The sequence below is a fragment of the Phoca vitulina genome, unplaced genomic scaffold, assembly GCF_004348235.1.
Source record: "Phoca vitulina isolate PV1807 unplaced genomic scaffold, GSC_HSeal_1.0 scaffold13, whole genome shotgun sequence".
Classification (NCBI taxonomy): Eukaryota; Metazoa; Chordata; class Mammalia; order Carnivora; family Phocidae; genus Phoca; species Phoca vitulina.
In genome coordinates this window covers 11,652,361-11,674,807 of record NW_022589716.1, presented here as the reverse complement: position 1 = coordinate 11,674,807, position 22,447 = coordinate 11,652,361, and the positions used below count along the sequence as shown (strand labels likewise).

The following is a 22,447-nucleotide window of genomic DNA, read 5'->3' as shown; positions in this document are numbered from 1 at the left end:
TGAAAGCCAGGTGCGTACAGTAAGCCGCTAAAGCAATTTCTTTCCCTTGCCATGAACACTTCCTAAAAACACTTCACCTGCTCTTACAGTTAATAAGTATCTAAACTCAAGACACCCAGGAAGAATCTTATTCTCATGTTCAGTATTTTAGATACAATTACTTATTTTTTTATTAACATATAATACAATTACTTAGAAACCCAACCTTCACATTATATTCTGGGACCATAAACACCACCTTGCATTGTGGGTTAAAGTCTACCTCTAAACTCATCAGAGGAAGAATTCCAACCCTGGACATGGGAAGGATTTACTCCAGAGCAGTCGACAGCTGGTATTCCTGCCCTGATGAACACCCAGAACCTGGGACAGCTGGATTGGCACCTTTTCCACTACCTGACTCCGCCTTTCCTATTAATTCTCATTGGACAAGATTTCTTCTCACTGAATTCTGCAATTTGCATCCTATAATTATAATCACGTTTCTAAGTCCTGCTTGCTCACAGCGTAAATCAATCCCTTTCTTTTTTTAAGGTAAAAATTACTTGAGTGTCACGTAAAGCCACATCCTTCAGCACACAACTGCTTCACTGCAAGGTAAATTTGCCTTCAGAAATAAAGACCTATTTTTCGCATCCATGGCTCCCTATTTGATAACAGACTTTAATCTACAAGCACAAACAATGCTAAGCACCATGATATGGTTTGTGATTCAGCTAATAATGACTGCATTCAATTGCAAAGAAGCCAAAACTGAAAGTCTGTGCTCATCTTAGTGGGCTGATTCCCAGGGAAAGAGATAGCTCTTATTCTCTCACCTTGCAACCTTACGGTTTCTGATATGTTTACATATGTATTTGTTTAGTGCATTTTCATTCATTACACTGTAGCTCATGAAGGTATAAATGACCACTGACTGCATCCTCAGAGTCCAGCACACAGATTGGTGACTTAAGAATTGGAAGGATAGTATGTCCCTCAGCACAGTCACTTCTTTTCCGAGATCCCATTAGAGGTCTAGAAATGCACATGATATTGGCATAAAGACCCCTAAGCTCCCATTCCTCAGCTCCACAAGCGCATATGACCGTGAGGGTGCGCATGCCCCAGAACCATGCACGCAGCACCCCTTTGTCTCTACACTGACACATCTGTCCTTCATACAGCATGGTCTATTACTTAATTGATGACTACGATCCACAAGGGCTATTAGCATGTCGACCTAGTCTTATAAGGCAGCATAAAGAGCTTATATTTACTCAGGTCCAATGTCTAATTCTCCATATCTTTGTTTGTTTGTTAAAAACTTCATAAATGTTTGTTGAAAAAAATTACAGATAATCAAAATAGGAAATCTGATGATAATTCCACCAACCGTCCCCCCACCCACCACCAAAAAAATAAAAACTAATATTTTGGTGGGTCCTTCAATTTTTTCTGTGTTGAACATATATTTTAAGACTGGAATTGTACTATATATGCCACTTTATGATGTATTTTTATGTATTATGTGATGAAAAGCTTTCTATGTCAAAAAATACATGTGTTGTTACCATTGCTTTTGTCAGTCATACTTCGATTTGCTGAGACCACATATGGAATAAGCCCTTTCTCTTTAATATTATAAATGCTGAGAGAGAGACACTGAGAGCAATGAATGGTTTTCTTTTTTTCTTTTTTTAAGATTTATTTATTTATTTGAGGGAGGAGGGGCAGAGGGAAAGGGAGAGAGAGTCTTAATCCGACACCGCGCTGAGCATGGAGCATGACGCAGGACTCACTCTCACAACCCTGAGATCATGACCTGAGCCGAAACCAAGAGTTGGACGCTTAACCAACTGTACCACCCAGGCGCCCCATGGATGGTTTTCTTTAACACGTGGAAGTAGGCCTCCACCCTGTGCAATTTGGTGAGCAATGCTGGGTCCAGACAACATGGTAGAAGCCCCCTGTCAAATGGTCACATAGACCTACTGGGACGGCACATCCTTCAGAGGCAAATATCTATTCCTAACTGCCAGTAAATTCTATTGATTCAGACCTGCCTCACCTCCTGATATGCTGCACTAACACAGGGCTTAAGCTCCTCATTTAAGGCTTTAATTCTATACAACAAATTCATCTATTCCCAGTAAGAATCTGCAGAGAAGAGAAGACACCAATAACACATAACCACACCAACTGGACGCTCCGTGGGTTCTCTGAGGTGTGTGAGGCTCCACATAACTGTCAGGAGCACACATCTGCATGCTCAGTAGTTTAAGGAGTGAAGAATCACCTCATTACAGAGCTGCCATGTGTGAGTGAGCTCTGGGGTCTAGGGTCTGGGGCCCGGGGTCCACCTCCCCTCCTCAGAGCCTGGCCATTCCCTCCCCCTATGGTCCATCATGACACAGGGAGGAACAGGAGTAGATTTACCAGAACTCCCGATCAGCCTCCTTATCAGCCAACTGGTCTCTCTAACACAGTTAAGTAGCCATGTGCTTTTTGGCTACTTGGATGCACAATGGAGGAGATTAAGAGTCACAAAATATATGAAGAATCTACACAAAAATAGTGATGCCTTCTTATTTCAGAAATCATAAAACATTCCCACTAGCTCAAAGCCAGGGACAGGGGGCACTGACCTTGACGCTGTTTTATTCTACATTGCTCTTCTCATACCTGATTGAGATTGGTAAATTATCGGCACGTGCTGTCCCAATTCCCACCATCCCCTGGGTGCTCCTTCCTCCTCTCAACTCCAAGATCTTCAGGAGCCACAGCCTCCTCCAGCACCCATTCACACAAGTCTGAGTGTGTTGGCCACCAGGGTGGAGGCCAGAGATGGAGGAATGGACAAGACAGCCATGGTCCGTGCCCTCTGGGAGTTCACAGCCTCATAAAGGAGGAAAGCAAGACAGCAGTGTGCTCAACACCACGATAAGGGAAGCTCGGGATGTGCAGACAATTTCCGGGAGTGGCACCCATTCCAGACTCGAGAGTCACGAAGGGCTGTCCAGAGGAAGGATGCCTACACTGACACCCAAAGGATGAGCAGTGCTTGGGTAAGAAAGAGGATGGAATGAGGGGATCATGCAGAGGGCTCAGCAATGCAAAGGCAAACCAAACAGGTAAGAGACTGAGGGGCACACGAGAGAAAGCAGGCTGGGAGGGGTGTTCTCGCTGAGCCTGGGGGACACTGTCAGTGAGAGGCTTTGAGGCAAGCAAGGCCCAGACCGGGACTTCAATCAGGTCTCGCCTTCCATGTCACCTCCTCTCAGAGGCCTGCCTGACTACCTCCCTCTTTGCTCTCTTAGTACAGTTGCTTATGGGCTTCAAAGCACCTCATGCTTCGTATTTACCCATTTACTTATGTCCCCTCCACTAGCTCAGCACTTTCACAGACAAGAGTTATCTGTGTGTTTCTCCCCACTGCACACCAGCACCACGCCTGAGTTCCAAGAGGCAAGGTGTGCAACGGGTACGTATTAAAGGAACAAACGAGTCACCTTTGCTAGTTTCACATATTCCTATTTTTTTTTTTTTAAAGATTTTATTTATTTATTTGAGACAGAGAGAATGAGAGAGAGAGAGAGCACATGAGAGGGGGGAGGGTCAGAGGGAGGAGCAGGCTCCCCGCCGAGCAGGGAGCCCGATGCGGGACTCGATCCAGGGACTCCAGGATCATGACCTGAGCCGAAGGCAGTCGCTTAACCGACTGAGCCACCCAGGCGCCCTCCTACTTTTTATATTAAAGAAATCACTGTTGAAATGCTCTACAGGTAGAGCTAACCTCGGATTGCCTCTACTACTGAAAGCTCGGTATAAAATGTAATTTCGGGAACCTCTGTTTCAGGCTGCACCAAAACAGAACACTAAACAAATGGGCTTGGGGTCATACCCTAATCACGTCTCCTACTCCATCGAGTAGTTGAGACAGCTACATAAAACAGAAGTCCCCAAGCCGGGGTCCTCAGTCCTCAGTTTGAAAGCAGAGATAGTTCCCTGCACAAGACTCTATAGATCAAAAGAGTTTCAATTATTAGGACTAAGCCAGAGTCCTGCTCACGCCTGTGGGTGTAGTGTTGCTTACGCTACATAGAGCTCTCCAGTAGCAAAGACAGCAAGATGGAGAAGAAAAGTTCTAGAAAAGCAAATCTCCTCTTGCCACATGCAGGACAAGGCCTTTCTATGAAAGCCCCACTTGCAAGGTGCAAGCTAAGTGTAGTCTCAACATAGTCAAGGTCATCTATGGGCAGGGCACATCACCAGAGAGATAGAGAGCAACAGAGCTTGTCAGGATTCCAATATTTAATAAATCCACTGTCCCCGGGGAAATTACTTAGCTCTACTTGGTGATGCATAATCGCAGGGCTATCCTGTTTGGTCCACCCTCGGGCACACGCAGAGAAAGTCAGGACCACCTGCCTACAGCCAGGGCTGAGAGGTGCCACTGAAATCACTTGGGATGTTTCAATTCCTAAGTCAGAATACACACCTCACCCTTGCCTTGGACTTGTGCATTCCACTCATGTAGCTGGAAATTAAATGAGTCATCAAAGTGACACAGCCAATCTCTTCATCGCCAGAGCCTCCCAGGGGAGGGGCAAAGCTTTGGGGAAGGAGGAAACAAGTCCATTTATAGCAGTGAATTAGTTATCTTCACAGAATCCATGTACATTAAAGAATGCTAATTTGATTCTGTCGGCTCTGTGGCTGAGCTGTCAATACCAGCATGTTTTAAAGAGGTAAGAAAAGTGCAGAAGTTTTTGTAAATGGCAGTGGCACAGTCCTGCAAGGTGGCTTTGTGCTGGGACATAATCAGAAGGGCAGGGCAAGTGCAGGAAAGTTTCCCAGGGGGTCTCTGTCTTCAAGCCCCACCTCCAAGCCATGGAGCAGCACCCAAGCAATATAGCATCTGGGAAAGAACCGTGCCCCAAATTTGAAAACTGGAGTTGTACAGAAACAGGCAGCAGGCCAGATTTGGCTCTCGGGACATGGTACGTCAACCCTGGTCTCCATAAATAATCACAGTACAGGGTCGTGAGTGAGCAAATCCAATCCAAGCATGCCCCCTCACGGTCTAGCTCTAGCCTCGAGATGAGCTTGCAGACACAATAGTCGGGCAGCCAGAAAACACACAATTTGAATCTTTACCTCAATCTGACAGAAATACCTGGGCAATGCCTTCCACGTCGCCTTCCACCCCCTCACGCCCTCTCACACACAAGCCCTGCGGCTCTGTTCCAGTCCACTCTGGCTCTGTTCTCTGCTTTCCAGGCCGCAGAACACCAAACTCCCTGCTCCACAATCAGGAAGGACTCCCTTATTCACTGTGTCCCATTTCATTTTCTTATCAAACTGCTCTTCCTCTTCTCTTGCATCAGCCTCATGTTTCTATTGGGAAACCCACTGGCCATTCCACTCTGCAGCAAGAGATCAAGCAAGGACCCCTTAATCTGGGAGTGGTAGGCAGGGTGCACGTGGGAAGAAAAGAGGGTGAGGGGTACACAGAGGCAGCTGACCCATTCCTTTGGGTGGGAGTTCTTAATCGGGTTCAGGATGTTCAAAAAAGAATCTTATCTTGATTTTTAATTATGTCTCACTGAAATTTACCATTCCCTTGAATTTTGAATATAAAAAAATAAAAGTCATATTAGAAGAACCTGAGACTTCGTCACCAATAGAAATCAGATACTTTCCTACCACATTTCAGTTGTCGCTGGTATATCAAAACTGCATTTACTATCATCACTATGTTGAAATTAAACCTGCTACTGGATCTTGCTATTTAAGATGTTCATAAATAAGCACATAAATTACTATATCATATATCCAGGAGATTATATTTTAATAACTATATTTCATTATAATTGGACTCTCTTATAATTCTATTCATTTTATTTTATGAACTTGAAATGTATTTTTCTAAGAAAGAGTAAGTGTCAGACTGTCCAAGTGATCAATGGCATGAAAGAAGTTAGAATGGCCTACCTGGGAGAGGGGTACATGAGCTGAGACCTGAAAGCCTGAGCATTTCCCAGCAAGGCAGAGGTAGGATGGGGCAGAGGCCACTAAGAAAAAGGCATATGTTCTGAGTCCAAACGGTCAGGATTCCGAGTGCCTGCCTCACCTGCAAGATGCATTATCTGACTAATCTGGGGAGGGAAGAGATTTGAACATGATCAGGCAGGGCTCTGCCCAAGATGCCACAGAGTCCAATGTGGGAGAGACAGCGGCTCATAAATAAGTCTGTCTGCAGCGGGCAGCTTCCAGGGTGGCCCCCCAATCCTGCTTCCTGGTATTGGTGCCTTTGTAGAGTCCCTTTCCTAGGAATGCGGCTAGACCTGGTGACTTCTTTCTAATGAACAAGGTATGACAAAAGTAATGTGATGCCACTTCCAGAATTAGATTATAAAAAGACTCTGGATCCTCTCTTGCTTGCCTCTCTTGCTCTCTCACGTGCTCTATCTGATGAAAGCCAGCCACCATGTTGTGAGCTGCTCTACAGAGAGGCTTACAGGGCAAACACATGAGGGAAGCCTCCAACCAACATCTGGCAAGGAACTGAGGCCTTCAGTCCAACAATCATGCAAGTGAGCTTGGAAGCAGACTCTCCCCCAGTCAAGCCTTCAGAGCAGACTACAGCCAACTGATAATTTGATCGTAACCTGTAAGAGATCCAGAGGACTCAGGCTCTGCTCTGACTCCTGACTCACAGAGACTGTGGGATAACAATTTTTCTTGTTGTTTTAAGCTACTATATTTTAGGGTCATCTGCTATACAATGCTACAGCAATGCTTGCTTGATATCTACGTGTCATCCCCATGCACACAGTGATGAGCGGGGACACCAACTTTCTAGTGATGCTGAGGAAGATGCCATCCGTCTTAGCTGGGAGTGACTGTACACAAAGGAATCTGAAAAGACCTGCACCTGAGGTGGACTTCAAAATCAAGGGTATCCCTCAGACAAATTTATCAGAAAGTTAAAAAGAAAGAAAGAAAGAAAGCTAAGGAAAAGAAAAGAGAAATCAAAATCCTTATAACTAGATGATAAAGTTATGGGCTTTTGCTTCTACCTCATACTTCTCTGTATTTCCTAAATGTTTCTATATAGATAGAAATAATTCTATAAATACAGAAATATATATTTGTGTAATTTCCAGATTTTCTACACTTCATAATACTGCTTCGTATAAGACGATTTTTAAAAAAAAAAATGGGGAAAGATTTACACTTAGATGTCATAAGAACTGGGCGTCTGGGTGGCTCAGTCAGTTGAGCATCTGCCTTCGGCTCGGGTCATGATCCCAGGGTCCTGAGATTGAGTCCTGCATCGGGCTCCCTGCTCAGCGGGAACCTGCTTCTCCCTCTTGCTCTTCCTCTCCCCCTTGCCCCCACTTGTTCTCTCTCTCAAATAAATAAATAAAATCTTTAAAAAAAAAAAAAAAAGATGTCGTAAGAACTTCTCATAGAGAAGGTCGTTTCCAACAGACTGAATAACACAAAGAGGAATGAAGCAGGCACAGAAAGTGATTTAATTTATCCAGATGATTGACAGGTTAAAGAAAGCAGTGGGAAATAAATCAGGGAAGTTAGAATGGGATCAGGGTGGGGTGGGGGGGCATGTGTGTGGGAGAGAGACAGACAGACAGAGAGAGAGAGACAAAGAAATGGAGATACACAGAGAAAGAGAGAGGAAAACAGAGAGAGAAGTGGAGACAAAAATCTCTTTCAACTTATGAACAGTTGAGAAAGGAAGAAGGACCCAGCAGCCAAGAGTAATGAGACAAATCCAAACCCTCTTTCCAGCAATAAGCACAGCTGGATGAGAGGAAAGAACAAAGCTGAGACCTTCACAAATTCCATAGCAAGTCTCCTCACCAGAAGATATCCTTGTGTTGGGCATGGGGAACCACAAAAATCTGCTTTCCCTTCTCAAGTGACATGTTTACAGCAAGCAAGACGGAGTAAGAATATGATGAAGCAGAGTCTCTCTGCAGGAGGAGAGACTGCTTCTCCTCACAGCCCACACCAGGACCCAGAACAACAGAGTGTAAGGCTTGGCTTTGAACTTTCTCTAACGTAGAGCTTGGGGATAAATTAAGCTTGGGAAGAATGGGGTCAGAGACAGCTGGAGCCACTTCTGCCCACTCACCCTGCTCACCCCCACTCACCAGTGCCCATAGGGACAGCCAGTCTTCGCAGGCTGGAAATGTTGGTGAGTTCTCAGGAGAAACCAAGGAGTGTCTCTAGGAATGGTTTGTGGGAAGGAGCCCTGAGTCCTCACCACCCCACATTGGCGGAGTCAGACATAGAGGACAGGAAGAAAAGAAGCCCCAGATAGTTTTAGGGGACCTGGAAACACCCACACTTTCTGTTCTCACAGCAGTGTAGAAAGCTAGCAGGGTCCCACAGTGATCCCACACCAGCACTTTTTTTTTTAACAGAACAAGATGTTTACTATTCTGGCTCAGTAGTTTCTAGGGGCTTTGAGGTTAAGCCATACATAATTCTTCAAGAAACAGCAGAAATCTTCTTAATCTCAGTGACTATCTTCAACACAGCCTCTACAGAGGTCTTGGTGCCTAGAATGGCAGGTGTACCAGTCATGGAGCCCCTCAAAACAAAGGCTGGAATAACTACAGATCTCTGGTATGAAGAAGGCTGCTTCTAAGGTGGGTCTCTATCAAAATGTACTAGTATCAAAATCACCAGCATCTGGCTGATTTTTCCAGCATACCCAAACTCCCAAGGAATGTGATGGGCCTCAAAATCAGCTTGGCATAAAGTACTAAGCATCCCTATTGTCAAGAAAGTGGGCAAAAGACATACATGTATGGTGCAGGTGGGCTGAAGAGCAGCTTGAGCATAGCACAGAGAGCTGGCAACCTCCTCAAAACTTGCAAGCAGGATGAGAAAATGCAGAAGCAACTCCAAATTAATCGACAACTGTGGTACACTACAGCAATGCTTGCTTGATATCTACGTGTCACCCCCACGCATACATATTCCAGTCCCCTGGGGATGGGTAAGGCCAAGTGTCCAGCTCTAGCCAATGGATATGGGAAGGCATGGGTCACATTCAGACCAACATAGTTAAGAGCCACCCAATGACCTTCCAGCTGTCTGCCTGAGGGACTCGAGGCTGCATGCTGAAACAAGAGAGATACAGCTAATTCCTTGATCACCATATGGATGAAAGATGCCCTGGATAATCGCCCAAGGCATAAAGGACTTGGTCTGAATAAGAAAATAACTTATGTATTACTGAGTTTGGGGGGTTAATCTGTTAGCCTGGTCTCTCCTGAACAAAATCAAAGACAACTGGGAGCAAGGATGTCTCCACAAGCAGGTGACAGCAAAGTACCAGCAGCCCCTCCACCTCCATGCCTGGGATCTACATGGGTCCATGGAACTTGGAACGAACCCAAGGAGAGCCAAAGGGAGTATGGTGAATTGACTGGGATTTCATTGCCACAACTAGTCAGAATAGGGGCTCAAACTAGAAATGAAGTTCAATTAGAAGGAAAGTGACTTTTTCTGCACACCTCAATTTGTGGCTTGAAAACCGAACCCACTCCCCAGATGTCTGTATGACAAGCCAAGCCAAGGCCAACTGGCTCTTCTCTGGCTGTCTGCAATTTGGCCAAGGGAGTTGATAATTTCCCTTTTCAGAGAATCACCGCATTTCAGATGAAACGGGACCTCCAAGTGCTAGGATGACACACAGGTTTCATCTGCAGTGCCAACTCCAGTAGATTGCTGTGACTCCCTGGAGGGCCACGTCAAAAGGATTCTAGGACAGCGTCCAAGCTCAGCAGGGAAGTTGAGTAAGATGGTTGATTAATGAGATCTGCCAGGGGAAGGCAGAATGAGAGCAGAGGGGAAAAAAGGAAAAAGAAGAAAAAAAAAATATCTGACCCTAAGAACCCAGCTCTCTCATTTTACAGATGGTGAAATCAAGTCCCAGAAAATATGCCCAAAGCTCTCCAGACTCATGGTCCCAGAACCAAGACTTGAACTCCCATCTCTTTCATCCCATTTATTGTAGTTCCATTACCACCAGCTGTGGCTTAGAAGTAATTAGTTCTAAAAAATGTAAATGCTCTCCTCCAGTGTCTCTTGGTAGCCCACTGTTCCTGGTTTTATAGTAAAACCATACATAAAACTAAATGATCTCTTAAAAGGAGACAACTTCCTCTGACTGGTGGCAAAGCTAGAGAGACCTGAAACTTGACAAGGCCTTTGGACACTACTGTTGTCTGTGAAGATGGAGGGACCACAGGAGAAGTATTGAGGGTGCCTTCGGGAGCTGAGAAATGTCCTCAACTCAGAGCCAGCCAAGAAGTAGAGACCTCAGCATTATGGCTGCAAGGTACTGTGTCCAGCCAACAACCTTAATGAGCATGGAAGAGCATTCTTCCCCAGAGCCTCCAGATCACGACCTAACTTAGGAGGCACCTTGATTTCAGCCTATGATACGATGAACGTGGGCCTCCCATAGCTTGCCTGGAGTGCTGGCCTGCAGAACTGTGAGATCATAAATGGGAGATGTTTTAAGCCTCTTGGTTTCTGGTAAATAGTTAAGCAAGAAAAGAAAGCTAATAGAGTTGGCAGCTGAAATGGGCCTCCTGTGGATGGCTGGCAAAGCCACGTTTGAGAAATGAGGACTGTCAACATCGTGTAGAGTAGTGGTAATGGTGAAAACAACCCATGTGGTAAGCTCAAGAGAAGTGTTGAGGTAATGGCTGGACCAGGTCAATTAAGTCCTGGAACACCCAACATACAGTATTTCTAGACTTTCTATGTAAAGAAAGCAAGATTTGTACGATCACGACAATAATCAATCCTAAATAATCTCCAAAGGGGAGGCTACACAAAACCAAAAAAAAAAAAAAAGAGAGAGAGAGAGAAGAAACTCTTTTTCGCATTCATATTTGCAAATTCAGCACATAAGTTTGCTAAAGGCTGCTTTAACAATTAAATCTGCAGTACATGTGAGGAGGATGCTTAATGTAGGGAGAATAAGGCAATTTCAAGAACACTTTCAAGCTTAAGATCACGAGGCCTGAATTAAACGGTATCCGCATATGACCTTGCTCAACCTCAAACTCAGACTAGCTGCTTCCGCTTCTGGTATATCAAGCCAAGAAAAGCTTTTATGTGTCTGTTCTCGAGGGCTGATATTTGATCAATACTAATATTATTAGTAGCAAACAATGACAACACAATAGATGCCATATACTGAGGTCTTTCCACTTGTGCCAGGCACTTTCCAAAGTATCTGACATCGTTCTAAGCGTCTTTCACCAATCAGATTCATACAAAAAATAAATGGTTCCAGAACCACTGCTTCCAAGGTTACCATTCCCAAATACTCTGCTTCCTTTATCCTATTCCATAGTTGTCAGAATACAAAGACAGGCCCGGCTTCAAGTCCCAGCTTTGCCAAGCTCAGAGACCTTGGACAAGTTCTTTTTCCCCTCTCCAAACCTCAGTTTTCTCATCTCCCAAAGGGTGACAGTAATTGTCCCTAATTCATAGGGCCATGGTGAGGGCAAAATGAGATCAGGCACCCGTGTCTCCATTTAGTGACAAGCAGGTGGTCACAGCTCAGTAATGGCATCCATTGGCCATGGTATCAGCAGAGATGTAATGATGCCGTGAATGGCCACTCCATGAAGGCTGGCCCACGCAGAACAGAAGAGCAGTATTTCTTATACATGAGCAGCAACTTCCTTCCTATTAAAAATTTGTCATATGAACTTTTTCTTCAAACCTCTTTCCCAAATTCCCATGCCACAACTCTGAACATTAATATTTCCCAAATGCCAAAGCCAGTGCACTGTTCCGATTCTGAATATAAAAACATACCAATCCTACGTTTCAGACCATTAACTTCTTTCCTTTTCCTTCTTTCATTCTATCATTTCTAACTTGGAGCAACCAAGGAGATTTATATTTTAAATATAAAAAACACCCCTAAAACATCCCTTGCTCCCAAGCTGAAACCTTTTTGTGCCATTAGTTTAAGCCCAAAAATCGATATATGAATGAATTTGCAAACCCCTAAAAGTCATACGTGTTTAGGTTGGAAAAAATAACTCGAGAGCAGTGGGCTCTGGAAAAATCATTTAGAATACTCTGCCCCATAGACACCAAAATATTATAGGTACTCATCTTCTATATTTCATTTAGGATATGCTTTCTAAGGCTTATGAAAAAGCTTAAAACACTCGGGGATTAGGTATTCTTTGCCCTCAACATTAGCTTTCAGTATAAAAAGCATCAAATGAGCTCAGACTCACATCCAACTTTTGACTCCTGAGAAATGGTGACTAAATACTTTCTGATACTCTGGAAAACAGTATGGAGGTTCCTCAAAAAAAGTTGAAAATACACAAAGGAGGCCCTTAATTCGGTTTTTAAAAAATCAAGCATTGAGTACTGCATGCTAACCACGTTTCTGAAACTTGACAAGTGCCCCTCCCCATGACTGGGGGATGAGTCCACCTCGCACCTCCAATGGACACTTAGCAAGTCCCTAAAACCATGTACTTATGGACTGAGAAACCCAGGACAGGAGGTTCCATTTTGTCGGAGCCTCCTTTGCAACTCCAACAAGTCATTGTCATTAAAGAGCACTTATGGAAGGCTATTTAAGGAGGCTAAGTACATATTCCTCACTGAAAATATCACTTTACAAGACCCTTGCTACACAAGGTAAAAATACACAATTGAGTATGAGTCAGTATGCGAGATACTGTTTGCAAACGATTAGAGTTGTACCATCACAATGATCTCGTCTGAACACCACCTGCAATATTTGTTTTCCAGTAAATTCGTATTTTCTTCTTACTGCCTATTTTAGCCTCATCCTCAAGCCCAAATGACACTTACGTCATGGTTGTGCTACTGATGTTCCCCCCACTTCACATTAAGGTAAATACAAACTACTGAAACGTAAGCCATCTGTGGTCCATGCTCAGGGCAAAGTTAAGATGACGTGTGTAAAGGAGTAAGCAATATTGCTAAAAAAAGAAGCCCCTGGACTCTCTCCATGCTCTTCGTACAAGGGCCTGCCCTGCCTGCTCTCGTAAACCATCTAAATGTGTCCAAGTTTCTGCTCATAGGGTCATTTGCTGCCAAGGGCCACTGAAATGACAGTGAGGTAAGCCAGTCATAGACCCATGGTAATGGAGGGTGAGCAGGAGGCCAGGTCCGGCTGGGTGTCATCACCTTGCCCTGCTGTCAATGGTGCCCTTCCCAAATTGGAACCCAAAGGGCATGGACTGACCCTGCCAACGTCACTCCCCCCAGCAACAACAGGGCCTCTGTTCTCCACAGCCATTATCCACCTCCTTTAGCCAGAAGGCAGAGTAACTTCAGGCAACATTAAACTCCCAAATCCAAAACAAGTGAATTGAGGAAACTGGCACTCTGAGGAAAGTTTAGAGGACTCCTTGATGCCCCATCTCACCTCTCTTGACCTCATTTTGCCTTTTGGTTATCTGGCATAATAGCCAGAAAGACATGAGTACATCTATAACGGACAGTAGCTGCCTGGTGATCCAATTCCAGCTCTAAAAAGTATCACCGCAACCTCATGTTCCAACATCTCTTGGGTTCGTTTCATACATCATAGAGACAGCTACAGGACTTTTCACTTCTACGAGGCTCAGGTCAAACCAGACCATTTTCTGGGTTTGGCAACAACCAAAATTTTCCAAGAGTCACTGATTTAAGTCACTGATTTTTTAAAAACTCGAAGACCTGAGAACTTTTTCCACTGCTTTTAAATATGACTGTATGTAAAGAAAAATTGGCCCATATTTTTTCTAATTCCTACATCCTCCCTGCATCAAATGCTTTCTCTGAGAGCTATCTGATACCTAAGAAGGCATTTGAGTATCTTGTAAGTCTTTAAAATTTCCCCCCTCTTTGAGCTAGGAAGCTGTCTTTTTTGCTAAGAGCAAACTAAATTTGACCCTCAAAAGGCTTCAGGTCAGTCTGAAATTTGAACCTCCTCAAAGTACAAGCGGGTTCTAACCCAAGATAAAAACTATGCTTTCTTCTCTAAAATAAGAAAGATGTCACTGAGGAGGAGGATGTCTCTCTAAAAAAATGTGATCTTTAAGTGATGAAAGAAAACTTTATAGTTTTTGGTTCAATAGACTAAAAAGTAGAAGACCATAACTTAATGTAGCTAAGTATGCCCAAATAAATAAGTAAATAAATATGACCAGATACATAAGAGTCATGTACCTCTTATGGAACCTGGTATAAATCCACTAGCACATCGAGCACATTATAAACTAAAATGCTAGATAAAAAGTCTGGTCAACATCACCTATGGGCTGCCCTTCCACTTCATTTTTATAAAAAAAAAAATTCAAGAAAAGGAAAAGAGTGAGGACTTTAAACCTTTTCCACTCTTAAACTGAAAGATTATTGTAGATCCAAATGAAGAGAAAAAGATGAGCACGCCTCCTTTATCTGAGCCTTCGGGACAATTAATATATCTCAGAGTTCAAAGCCAAGTGGCTTATATTTCCTTCTACCCTTAATTGTTCTGATTTCAAAGAAAAAATCCTAGGCACTGTGATTATCTTTCATCATTATACAAGACACATTAAATATAAGAGAACCTTTCCCTTACTTCATTTTTCAACACAAGAGCAGAAAATTCAACCCCCAGAAGTGATACGAGGACAGGAAGTAAGAGCGGTTTCCTGAAATGCCTGGGCTACAATCTTTGTAATCAACTGAGGACACCATCCACCGCATCTGGGTGGGCACCAGAGCCCATTATGTTAACTATGATTGAGCTGGATGAATGAATAGCAAATCTGTCATATTGTGGCTGGGCAGCAAGTGGGGATAAAACACCAGCATCCAGGACGCGTTGCTGCGGAACATGGAAGGCAACAGCGTCACTACAGAAAGGCTAGTCTCCTTCCAAATCCATCAACAGACCCACATTCATAATGCAGTTTAACAAATGCCATCTAAGATGCAAGAAAATGAAACGAAACGAAACAAAACAAAACACAGCACCCAGATTATATAACCCCAGAGGGGATAAGATTTCCACTCTACCAGAGACAGCCATCATGCCTGCCTTTATATAGGTGGTCTCAACATTATCTTAGATCTCTGGGAGCTTTGTGAGGCAGGGCTGTGTGTTGTCCCTGCACTGTCTCTCTACAGGGGCCTCACAAAGAACCCGGCAAGCCAAAGGTGCTCAACAGGTGTTTGCTGAATCAATGAACTAACAAATGTGCAAACCAATCACTGGTTTGAGTGAGTCCTCAGTGAGTCCTCTACCATCCTACCACACATCGCTTCATCGGTTGCATTTAGCAGCAAAATCCCCGGAAACCACGGGTGCTCCAGAGAACCGAGAAATCTCAGGCTCTGGTGTTGCACTACCTGGCTGCTAATCTTAGCATCCCTTTTTAGCTGTGTGCAAATTACTTTATCTTTTCTGGCTTCAAACTCCCTCTCCTGTAAAAACAACACTTAGCCCACTGAGGTGTTCTCATGATTAAATGAGATAATCCATGGAAGAGACTTAGAACAGTCTGGCAAACATTAAGCACTCAATACGTGCCAACTATTTCTATTACTTGCACTCTTGTGGGTCAGTAAACAGTCACCAACACACAAGCTTCCAAGGAGGAATGTAAATAAGCCCAACTCTCAGTAATTAAAATTAATGAACTATATTTCCAGTAATCAACATAAACTAATGTAAAAATGTACTACAGAATAAAAGAAGCAAACTTCACATATATGTACACATCATGTGTTGCATCTGTGTTCGAACAACGGTAGTAGCTTTCGAGGGGAGTAGACACGCGCGCACACGTGTGAAAATATAACAAAAATTCTCTGCCAAGCCAAGTCTGTCGTAGTACTTACCTGGGGTGTGGGAAGTCTAAAGGAGCTTAAGTTTTATTTGTAATATTCTAATGCTAAAGCAAGTGGATTCCTGAATTATTTTCTTAAGTTACCATTAAAAATTTGAAAACAAACATGTAAAATGTACACCAAAAATAAACACAAAAATGAAGCAAAAAAAAAAAAAAACTCGTCCCCTCTGGCAGCACCAGGAGGGAGCTCTCCATGTGGTTGCTGGAGGAGGGAACTGTAAATACTTCAGTAATGGCTTCTTCTTGGCCAGAGGGAAGGTTCTGTCTGGCAAGAAACCCATTTGCCTTGTCATTACACTTGTGACCCCAGCACTGATCACAGCACTCAACACACAGTGGGTGCTCAGCATGCATCTGTAGACCTAATGGATGCATTTAAGAGAAAAATTCCAAAATCCTTTAAGCAACTGGATAAGGTCTTTCATTTATCAGTATCTGTTTTGAAAGTCTACGTCCATTTAATTATTTAAATTTCAAACGATGAGAAAAGACTTCTGGTCTGTCAGGGGTTTAACAGGCATGTTTACATCACAGATACGTGGGGAACTCTCCCTGCCAAAATGGTGCTCTTTTTATTATGTTCTACCCCCACCACCCCCTCCCCTGCCCAATCTCATGTCATGACCTTGGAGGCACAACAAAGAGCTTTTGTGGGTCCCACACAGCCGGGAGGTTGTGATATGCTATGCAGACATGGTCTACCAAGTCTTGCCGGCCGAAGCAAACGTGTCAGCAAAATCTGCCCATCGTTGCTATAGATTTATGTCGGTCCAGCAAGCATACAGGCTGTCACAGGTTCTGGGAACACGCTACAGTGAAATATAGAAAAACTCCTTAGAGACTAGCAGCAAAAAATCGAAACTCCTGACCCCCCCACTCCAACCCCCTCTCCTCCTACACTGAGGTCATCCCTCCCCCCACCAAAAAAACACAACCCTGTGGAGCTGCAGCGAGGCCCCCACCTTAACTGGCTGATTGGGGTGGGTCATATTAAAGCACCATGGAAGCAGCTGTGCAATTCCGAGGGGAGGGCAGGACCTTCCAAACACTCCCCCTCTGTAAACCTACAATAACTGGGGGTAGACTCTAAGATCTGGTATCACTAAACACACAAGACCATGGACCTTTCTGAATTTGGCCTGCCTGGGCTGGTGAGAAAGATTTTATATTTCCTTCAACCTCTGCAGAACAGATGAACAAGGAATTTTTTTAATGTTCTTCTAATCATGAGGAATCACAAATTTGTTCAGAAGGAGTTCTGTGGTCACAAAAATCCTGTGTCCAAACCAGGCAAAGTAAAGAGTTCAGCCAGGAATCTCCCTCCACCCTCATCATTAGCCCCAAGGCCTGGAATGCCCACTCTGTGCCAAGCCCTCAGCAAGGATCAGAGGGTTGAATAGTGGACATAGCAGTCTTAGGACAACATTTAAGGGTCCAGCAAGGAAAGAAGATAGAACACATATAATCACAAATTCAGTTAATCCACATGGTAGAAGTGCCAGGAAAGAACTCTAGGTGCCAAAAAATGAAACCAGACTCCACCCCAAATATGGAGAGAAGATGGGCTTCAGTACTGTTGGTTCCTAAGGTTCTTTTAAGGATTAAATGAGATCATTATAGCATCCAGCTTAATGTGGAATCTCAAACCTGAACACCCCATTCCACCGCCCTCTCTAGATCAGAGACAATGGAGAGAGATGCGAAAATAAATTGCTTAACTTACTTGAACGAGCTCACTGCTCAGAGGAATGAGTAAACTACTCAGCCATTTATTCTTTCTGGAAACATAACTGAGCATCTACTATGTGCCAGGACATAGGTGCCAAAAATACAACAGGAAATAGGACAGACTATGCCCTCACTCTCATGATGCTTATATTCTAGTGGGAAGAAAGACGGAACAAGCAGGAACTGAGTTCAGGTCTCAGAGAAAGCTATTAAGGAGAAAAGGAGGCAGGGTTCGACAACACAAAGTTAATTACTGGGCAAAGGTCATTAGATCACCCGGTCCAATGCAGGGTCCTCTACAGAGATGACGTATGAGCTGAGACCTGAGTGATAAGCCAGGTATGCAAAGAAAAGTGAGGGAAGGGTGTTCAAGACAGAGGGAACATGAGAGTCAAAGTCCTGAGCAAAAAAGAGTTTGGCATGGTTAAGAGAGGAAAAAGAAGGCCAAAGCCTTGTTGAACACTGGGAGAATGGATGGGGGAACCAGCAGGTTAGGAGATACATTCTGGTGTCTTTGTTAGCCAAGGTGGGAATTTGAGGCACTCGATTCTACAGGTCTGCTCCCCAGAGGGGAAAAAAAAGGCAATATGAGCAGTTCCAGGGAGTGACAGTTCAGCGTGGATACAATAAATGCAGCTTCCACTAGAAAACACACAAATTTGTCATGTGCTGGCTCCACACAAGGAATGGCTCAAGTCACTAAGTAAACAGCTGACATCATTCACAAACGCCAAACATTTACTGGGTTCGCTTCTTAGAAGAAGTGAGGGCTAAAGATCCTGGATTCCCAAGGAGGAGAAGGAGGAAACATATTTATTCAAGACTCTTCTGCACATATATTACTGAATCTCAGCAGAACAGCTGGTCCATAAACACCACTGAAAAATCCCTTAGTACCGCAAAAGCTGAGCAGCTAGAACCCAGCGCTTGGCGTAAGCAGCTGCAAATTTTGTCTCTTTTCAGAAGCCCCTGTTTTGCAGCTACATAAATGTATTGGCAGACTTCGGTTTTAACTAAATGGACTTCTAATTGTAGATGTGTCCTTCGTAGAAAGCCTTTACGATATGTATTTATGATGCCGTCATCATAAAAGTTACTTAGGAGGACTCTTGCGATCATGGTGAGTGCCTCCAGGGGTGAGGCCTGCGAGTCAGGGGAACCAGCGGCCAGGTGTCGGCTCTGTCCTTCCCTCCTGGAGAAGGTCCTTCAATCCCACCGCACAGGAGAAACACTTCTGCGTGGCTCTCCACACAATAGAAATAAAATCCCACCAATGCAACTTAATTAAGTGGAGGCATATTTCCATTTTTTGTTTGTTTTTGGAGGGTTTTTTTTTCCTATTAAATATGCATATTGGTTTAAGCAAGGCAACCTGAAGAATCAAGAACTCAACGAGTGTGGATTATATCTACATCTGCTGTGTCTGTTTCTCCCTCCATTCGGGCTCTCAGCTCCGCCTCGCTTGCTTCCACATAACCACTTCCTAAGTGGTCTGTTAGGTTCATGTCACCATGCCAGACTCATTCCATCAGCTTAACCACCCTAGTGGAAAGAATGTCTTTCTCATTGGCTCCTGGAAAGAAGTCCAAGGTCAGCTCTGATTGGCCTAGGGTAAGGCACAAGCCTTCTTCTGAGGCACCTCCTGTGTCCAGGGGGATCTAGGACCTTAGTGAGCCAAGCCTGAGCATTCTTTCCACCTTGTGGCTGGAGCTTATAAGGGCTCCAGCATCAACAGGAAGAAGGAGATGATCCCCAAAGACACCCAACACTGGGAAATAGGAAAGCATGATGACCAGGTTAATACTTCAGCCACCTCAGTCCACTCCGGCAGAGATGTTACGTGCTGCCATCTAACCACATGCAACTGAGTAATGTGGAATCCTCCTCCTGAGCCAGCATCATCTGGAGCTTTATAATTCTCTGAGTTCTGCTTTCCTTAGGTTATTTATTATTAATCACTCCTGGTCCCTTCAGGTGTTGTAAAAGTGTTCAATCAATACTTTCACTTACATGACTGAACAGAAATAGAATCACTTACCTCTAGAGCCATCCCCAAAATTCTCAATTGGGTATTTTATATTGGCTCTTTCCCCTGCCCTGACCGCTGTAGTATAAAACCTCCTCCTTCCAAGGTGTAAAAGAAAAGCTCTGTCACTAGAACGTGTCAACGACAAACCGAGTTTAATGGTGAAGGTGGCTTCAAGCTCATGAACTGGACTGGAGTCAAACCTACGTTACTTACTCTTTCTTGGCTTTTGTTCTCCAACATCTGGCAGAGTCGCCACCTTCCATCAGTTGCCATCCCAGATGCTATCTGCCATCACCTGACAGAGCTGAGTGTTCAGTTATTGTGTCCCACAGGAATGTAAGCTTTGGGGGTCCAGGGTCTCATGTACTAGGGTAGCTAGAGTGCCTAAATAGTGCTCACACATCGCCAGCACTCAATATTTACTGGTTGGCTATAGGATTAGTTGTCACAGAATCCCTTCTTCTGCCATCAGTCCCTATAGTACCCAACTTGGAAATACTATAATGAACAACTTTTAAATTAAAAAGCATTGCCATGCCCAGAAGAATAGCTTCTGACTTATCCCTAGAAGCTAAGCAATCCTCATCTTCAGTAGGATATTCAGCTAACCAGGGTTTCAAAAAGCCCTTGAGACCATGAAGGTTATTTTGATGCCCCTCTATTTCTACAGCCCTTTAACCCTTCCTGGCACCAACTGTGAACTTGCATACTTGATTTTCTTTTTCTCTTTCTTTCTTTCTTTTTTTTTTTTTAAGAGAGAGTTGGGGGGGGGCACAGAGAGGGGCAGAGAGAGAGGGAGAGAGAGAAACTTAAGCAGGTCCAACCCCAAGCACAGAGCCTGACATGGGGCTCAATCCCAGGACCCTGAGATCATGACCTGAACTGAAACCAAGAGTTGGATGCTTAACTGACTGAACCACCCAGGTGCCCCATGCATACTTGATTTTCTTATAAAAATATTTTACAACAATTCTCTCAAGTTGTATTGAGATCTTGAATGTCTCCAACATAAATCAATTGGTTGATGAGGATGGAATGACCAGCCACTGCTGGAATTATCCCCACTCTCCAATTTCCTCAGTTGTCCTTGGCTTGCCATCTGCAATGCCCCTTTACCAGCTATAGGCCTCTGATGACAACCGTATTCAGAATATTCTCAGCAAAATGAGCACACCTCTTGAATTCACCCACTGCAACCATGACAGAACACCAGACCCACAGCCATTTGCCTGATTATTTTTATACCTTCACTGAAACGCTTTGAGGTCTCCTTGCCTTTGTGTCGGCCAACAAATCCCCTCTTTTTATAAACAAGCTTTTCAGAAATTTACTCCAGCAGTAATCAACCTTTCTAGAAGGAAACCATTCTCTGTGACATGACAAGAGCCACTAAAAAACAACCACGGCAGCAACAGCACTTTGTACAATACCGCTGACACCTCAAAGAGTCAGGGAAAAAAATAGCTGGTGGGGTAAAAAAACCGAGTCCATAAACATTACAGAGAGGCAAGGCTCCCCCAGCTCTCGTGCTCCATGCAGCAACCAATTACTCTCTCAAAAGAAGAATGCAGGTCTTACATGAAGTGAAACAATTAATTTCACGCTTGTCATCCTGGCCTCAATAGTAAGTTGATTTGAATCAAGTATTTGCGGTACATTACGGCTTGCAGGGGACAGTTCTGGTGCCTCCTGAGCTGACGGACTACCTTGATGGCTCCCATTGTAAAACAATCCATCAATAAGAGTAATTACGATATTGATCAAAGCGGTTGGCTGCCTCAGATTGGGATCAATTCTCAGGAGTTGCTGGGAACAGAAATGTCTAATGGACTATTCCATCACTAGTCCCTGCAGCAACTGAAACAGCTAATATTCTGCAAAGTTCTTAATAATTACTCATTGAATCTGCATTTCTGCTTCAGTGCTCATAACTAGACCCTGCTTACTGTAGCCTGAAAGTCAGTCCAAGTGGATGAAGGAAGGGCCAGACGCAGATGTATAAAGAGCCAGCATTGACCGAAAAAGCAGAACAAATAATGTGGAAAACTACCTTCAATAATTTTATCATGTCCTGTTAATCAGAGAAGATCATTATTTCTTTTTACAGAGTTTCTGGGTGAGAAAGAAAACAGCATACTTTATGGATGCTGCTCTTACAGAGGTCCCCGACAGAAGGTAATTCTGCATTTCGATGTGGATGGCATTGGTCACAGAGTAACACAATATCATTAATGTGAAATTTTCATGCATGTACCCTTCATCGTTTCCTAGCTCACATGGGAAAATCTGGAGTATCTGGGAAGCCACATAAACTTGGGGTGACACACAGTAGCACATAAGCCTAATAAACCTCCGTCCTTTTTCTCTCACTCAAATGCCTTTTGATTTATAATCAGGCTCTGCCATACCCAGGGCAGCCCTACATGGAATAGGAAGACCCCCGAAGCTGCCACACTCCTCATTGTTGCCAAGTGGGTAGCTCAGTTGCAGAGACGGTAGCTGTTCCATCTTGAGGACTTCCTTTTCCAGTCCTAGCAAGACCCGGCACAGCACTTCCCCACACAGCACAGAATGCACACCTCCCTCCGGACAGGATCACAGACCCAACAGGAAAGGTGTGGCCACCTCACGTTTAGAGGCTTCCCCTTTCCAGGACTTAGCATATACAACCTTCTTTCAGAGTGCAGTCCAATGATTAGTCCTCACAAAGCTTTACTTTTTGTCCCTTCATTTGACATTAACATTCTCTTTCCAACTATGCTTTTGC

The 22,447-nt window shown here is 44.0% G+C and overlaps 1 protein-coding gene across 9 annotated transcripts in view; it reads right to left on the bottom strand.

The window, feature by feature from the left end:
• The window catches only part of CACNA2D3 (calcium voltage-gated channel auxiliary subunit alpha2delta 3), a 960,286-nt gene that overhangs the window by 720,023 nt on the left and 217,816 nt on the right, over positions 1–22,447 (bottom strand). The gene's annotated exons all lie outside the window — the stretch shown is intronic.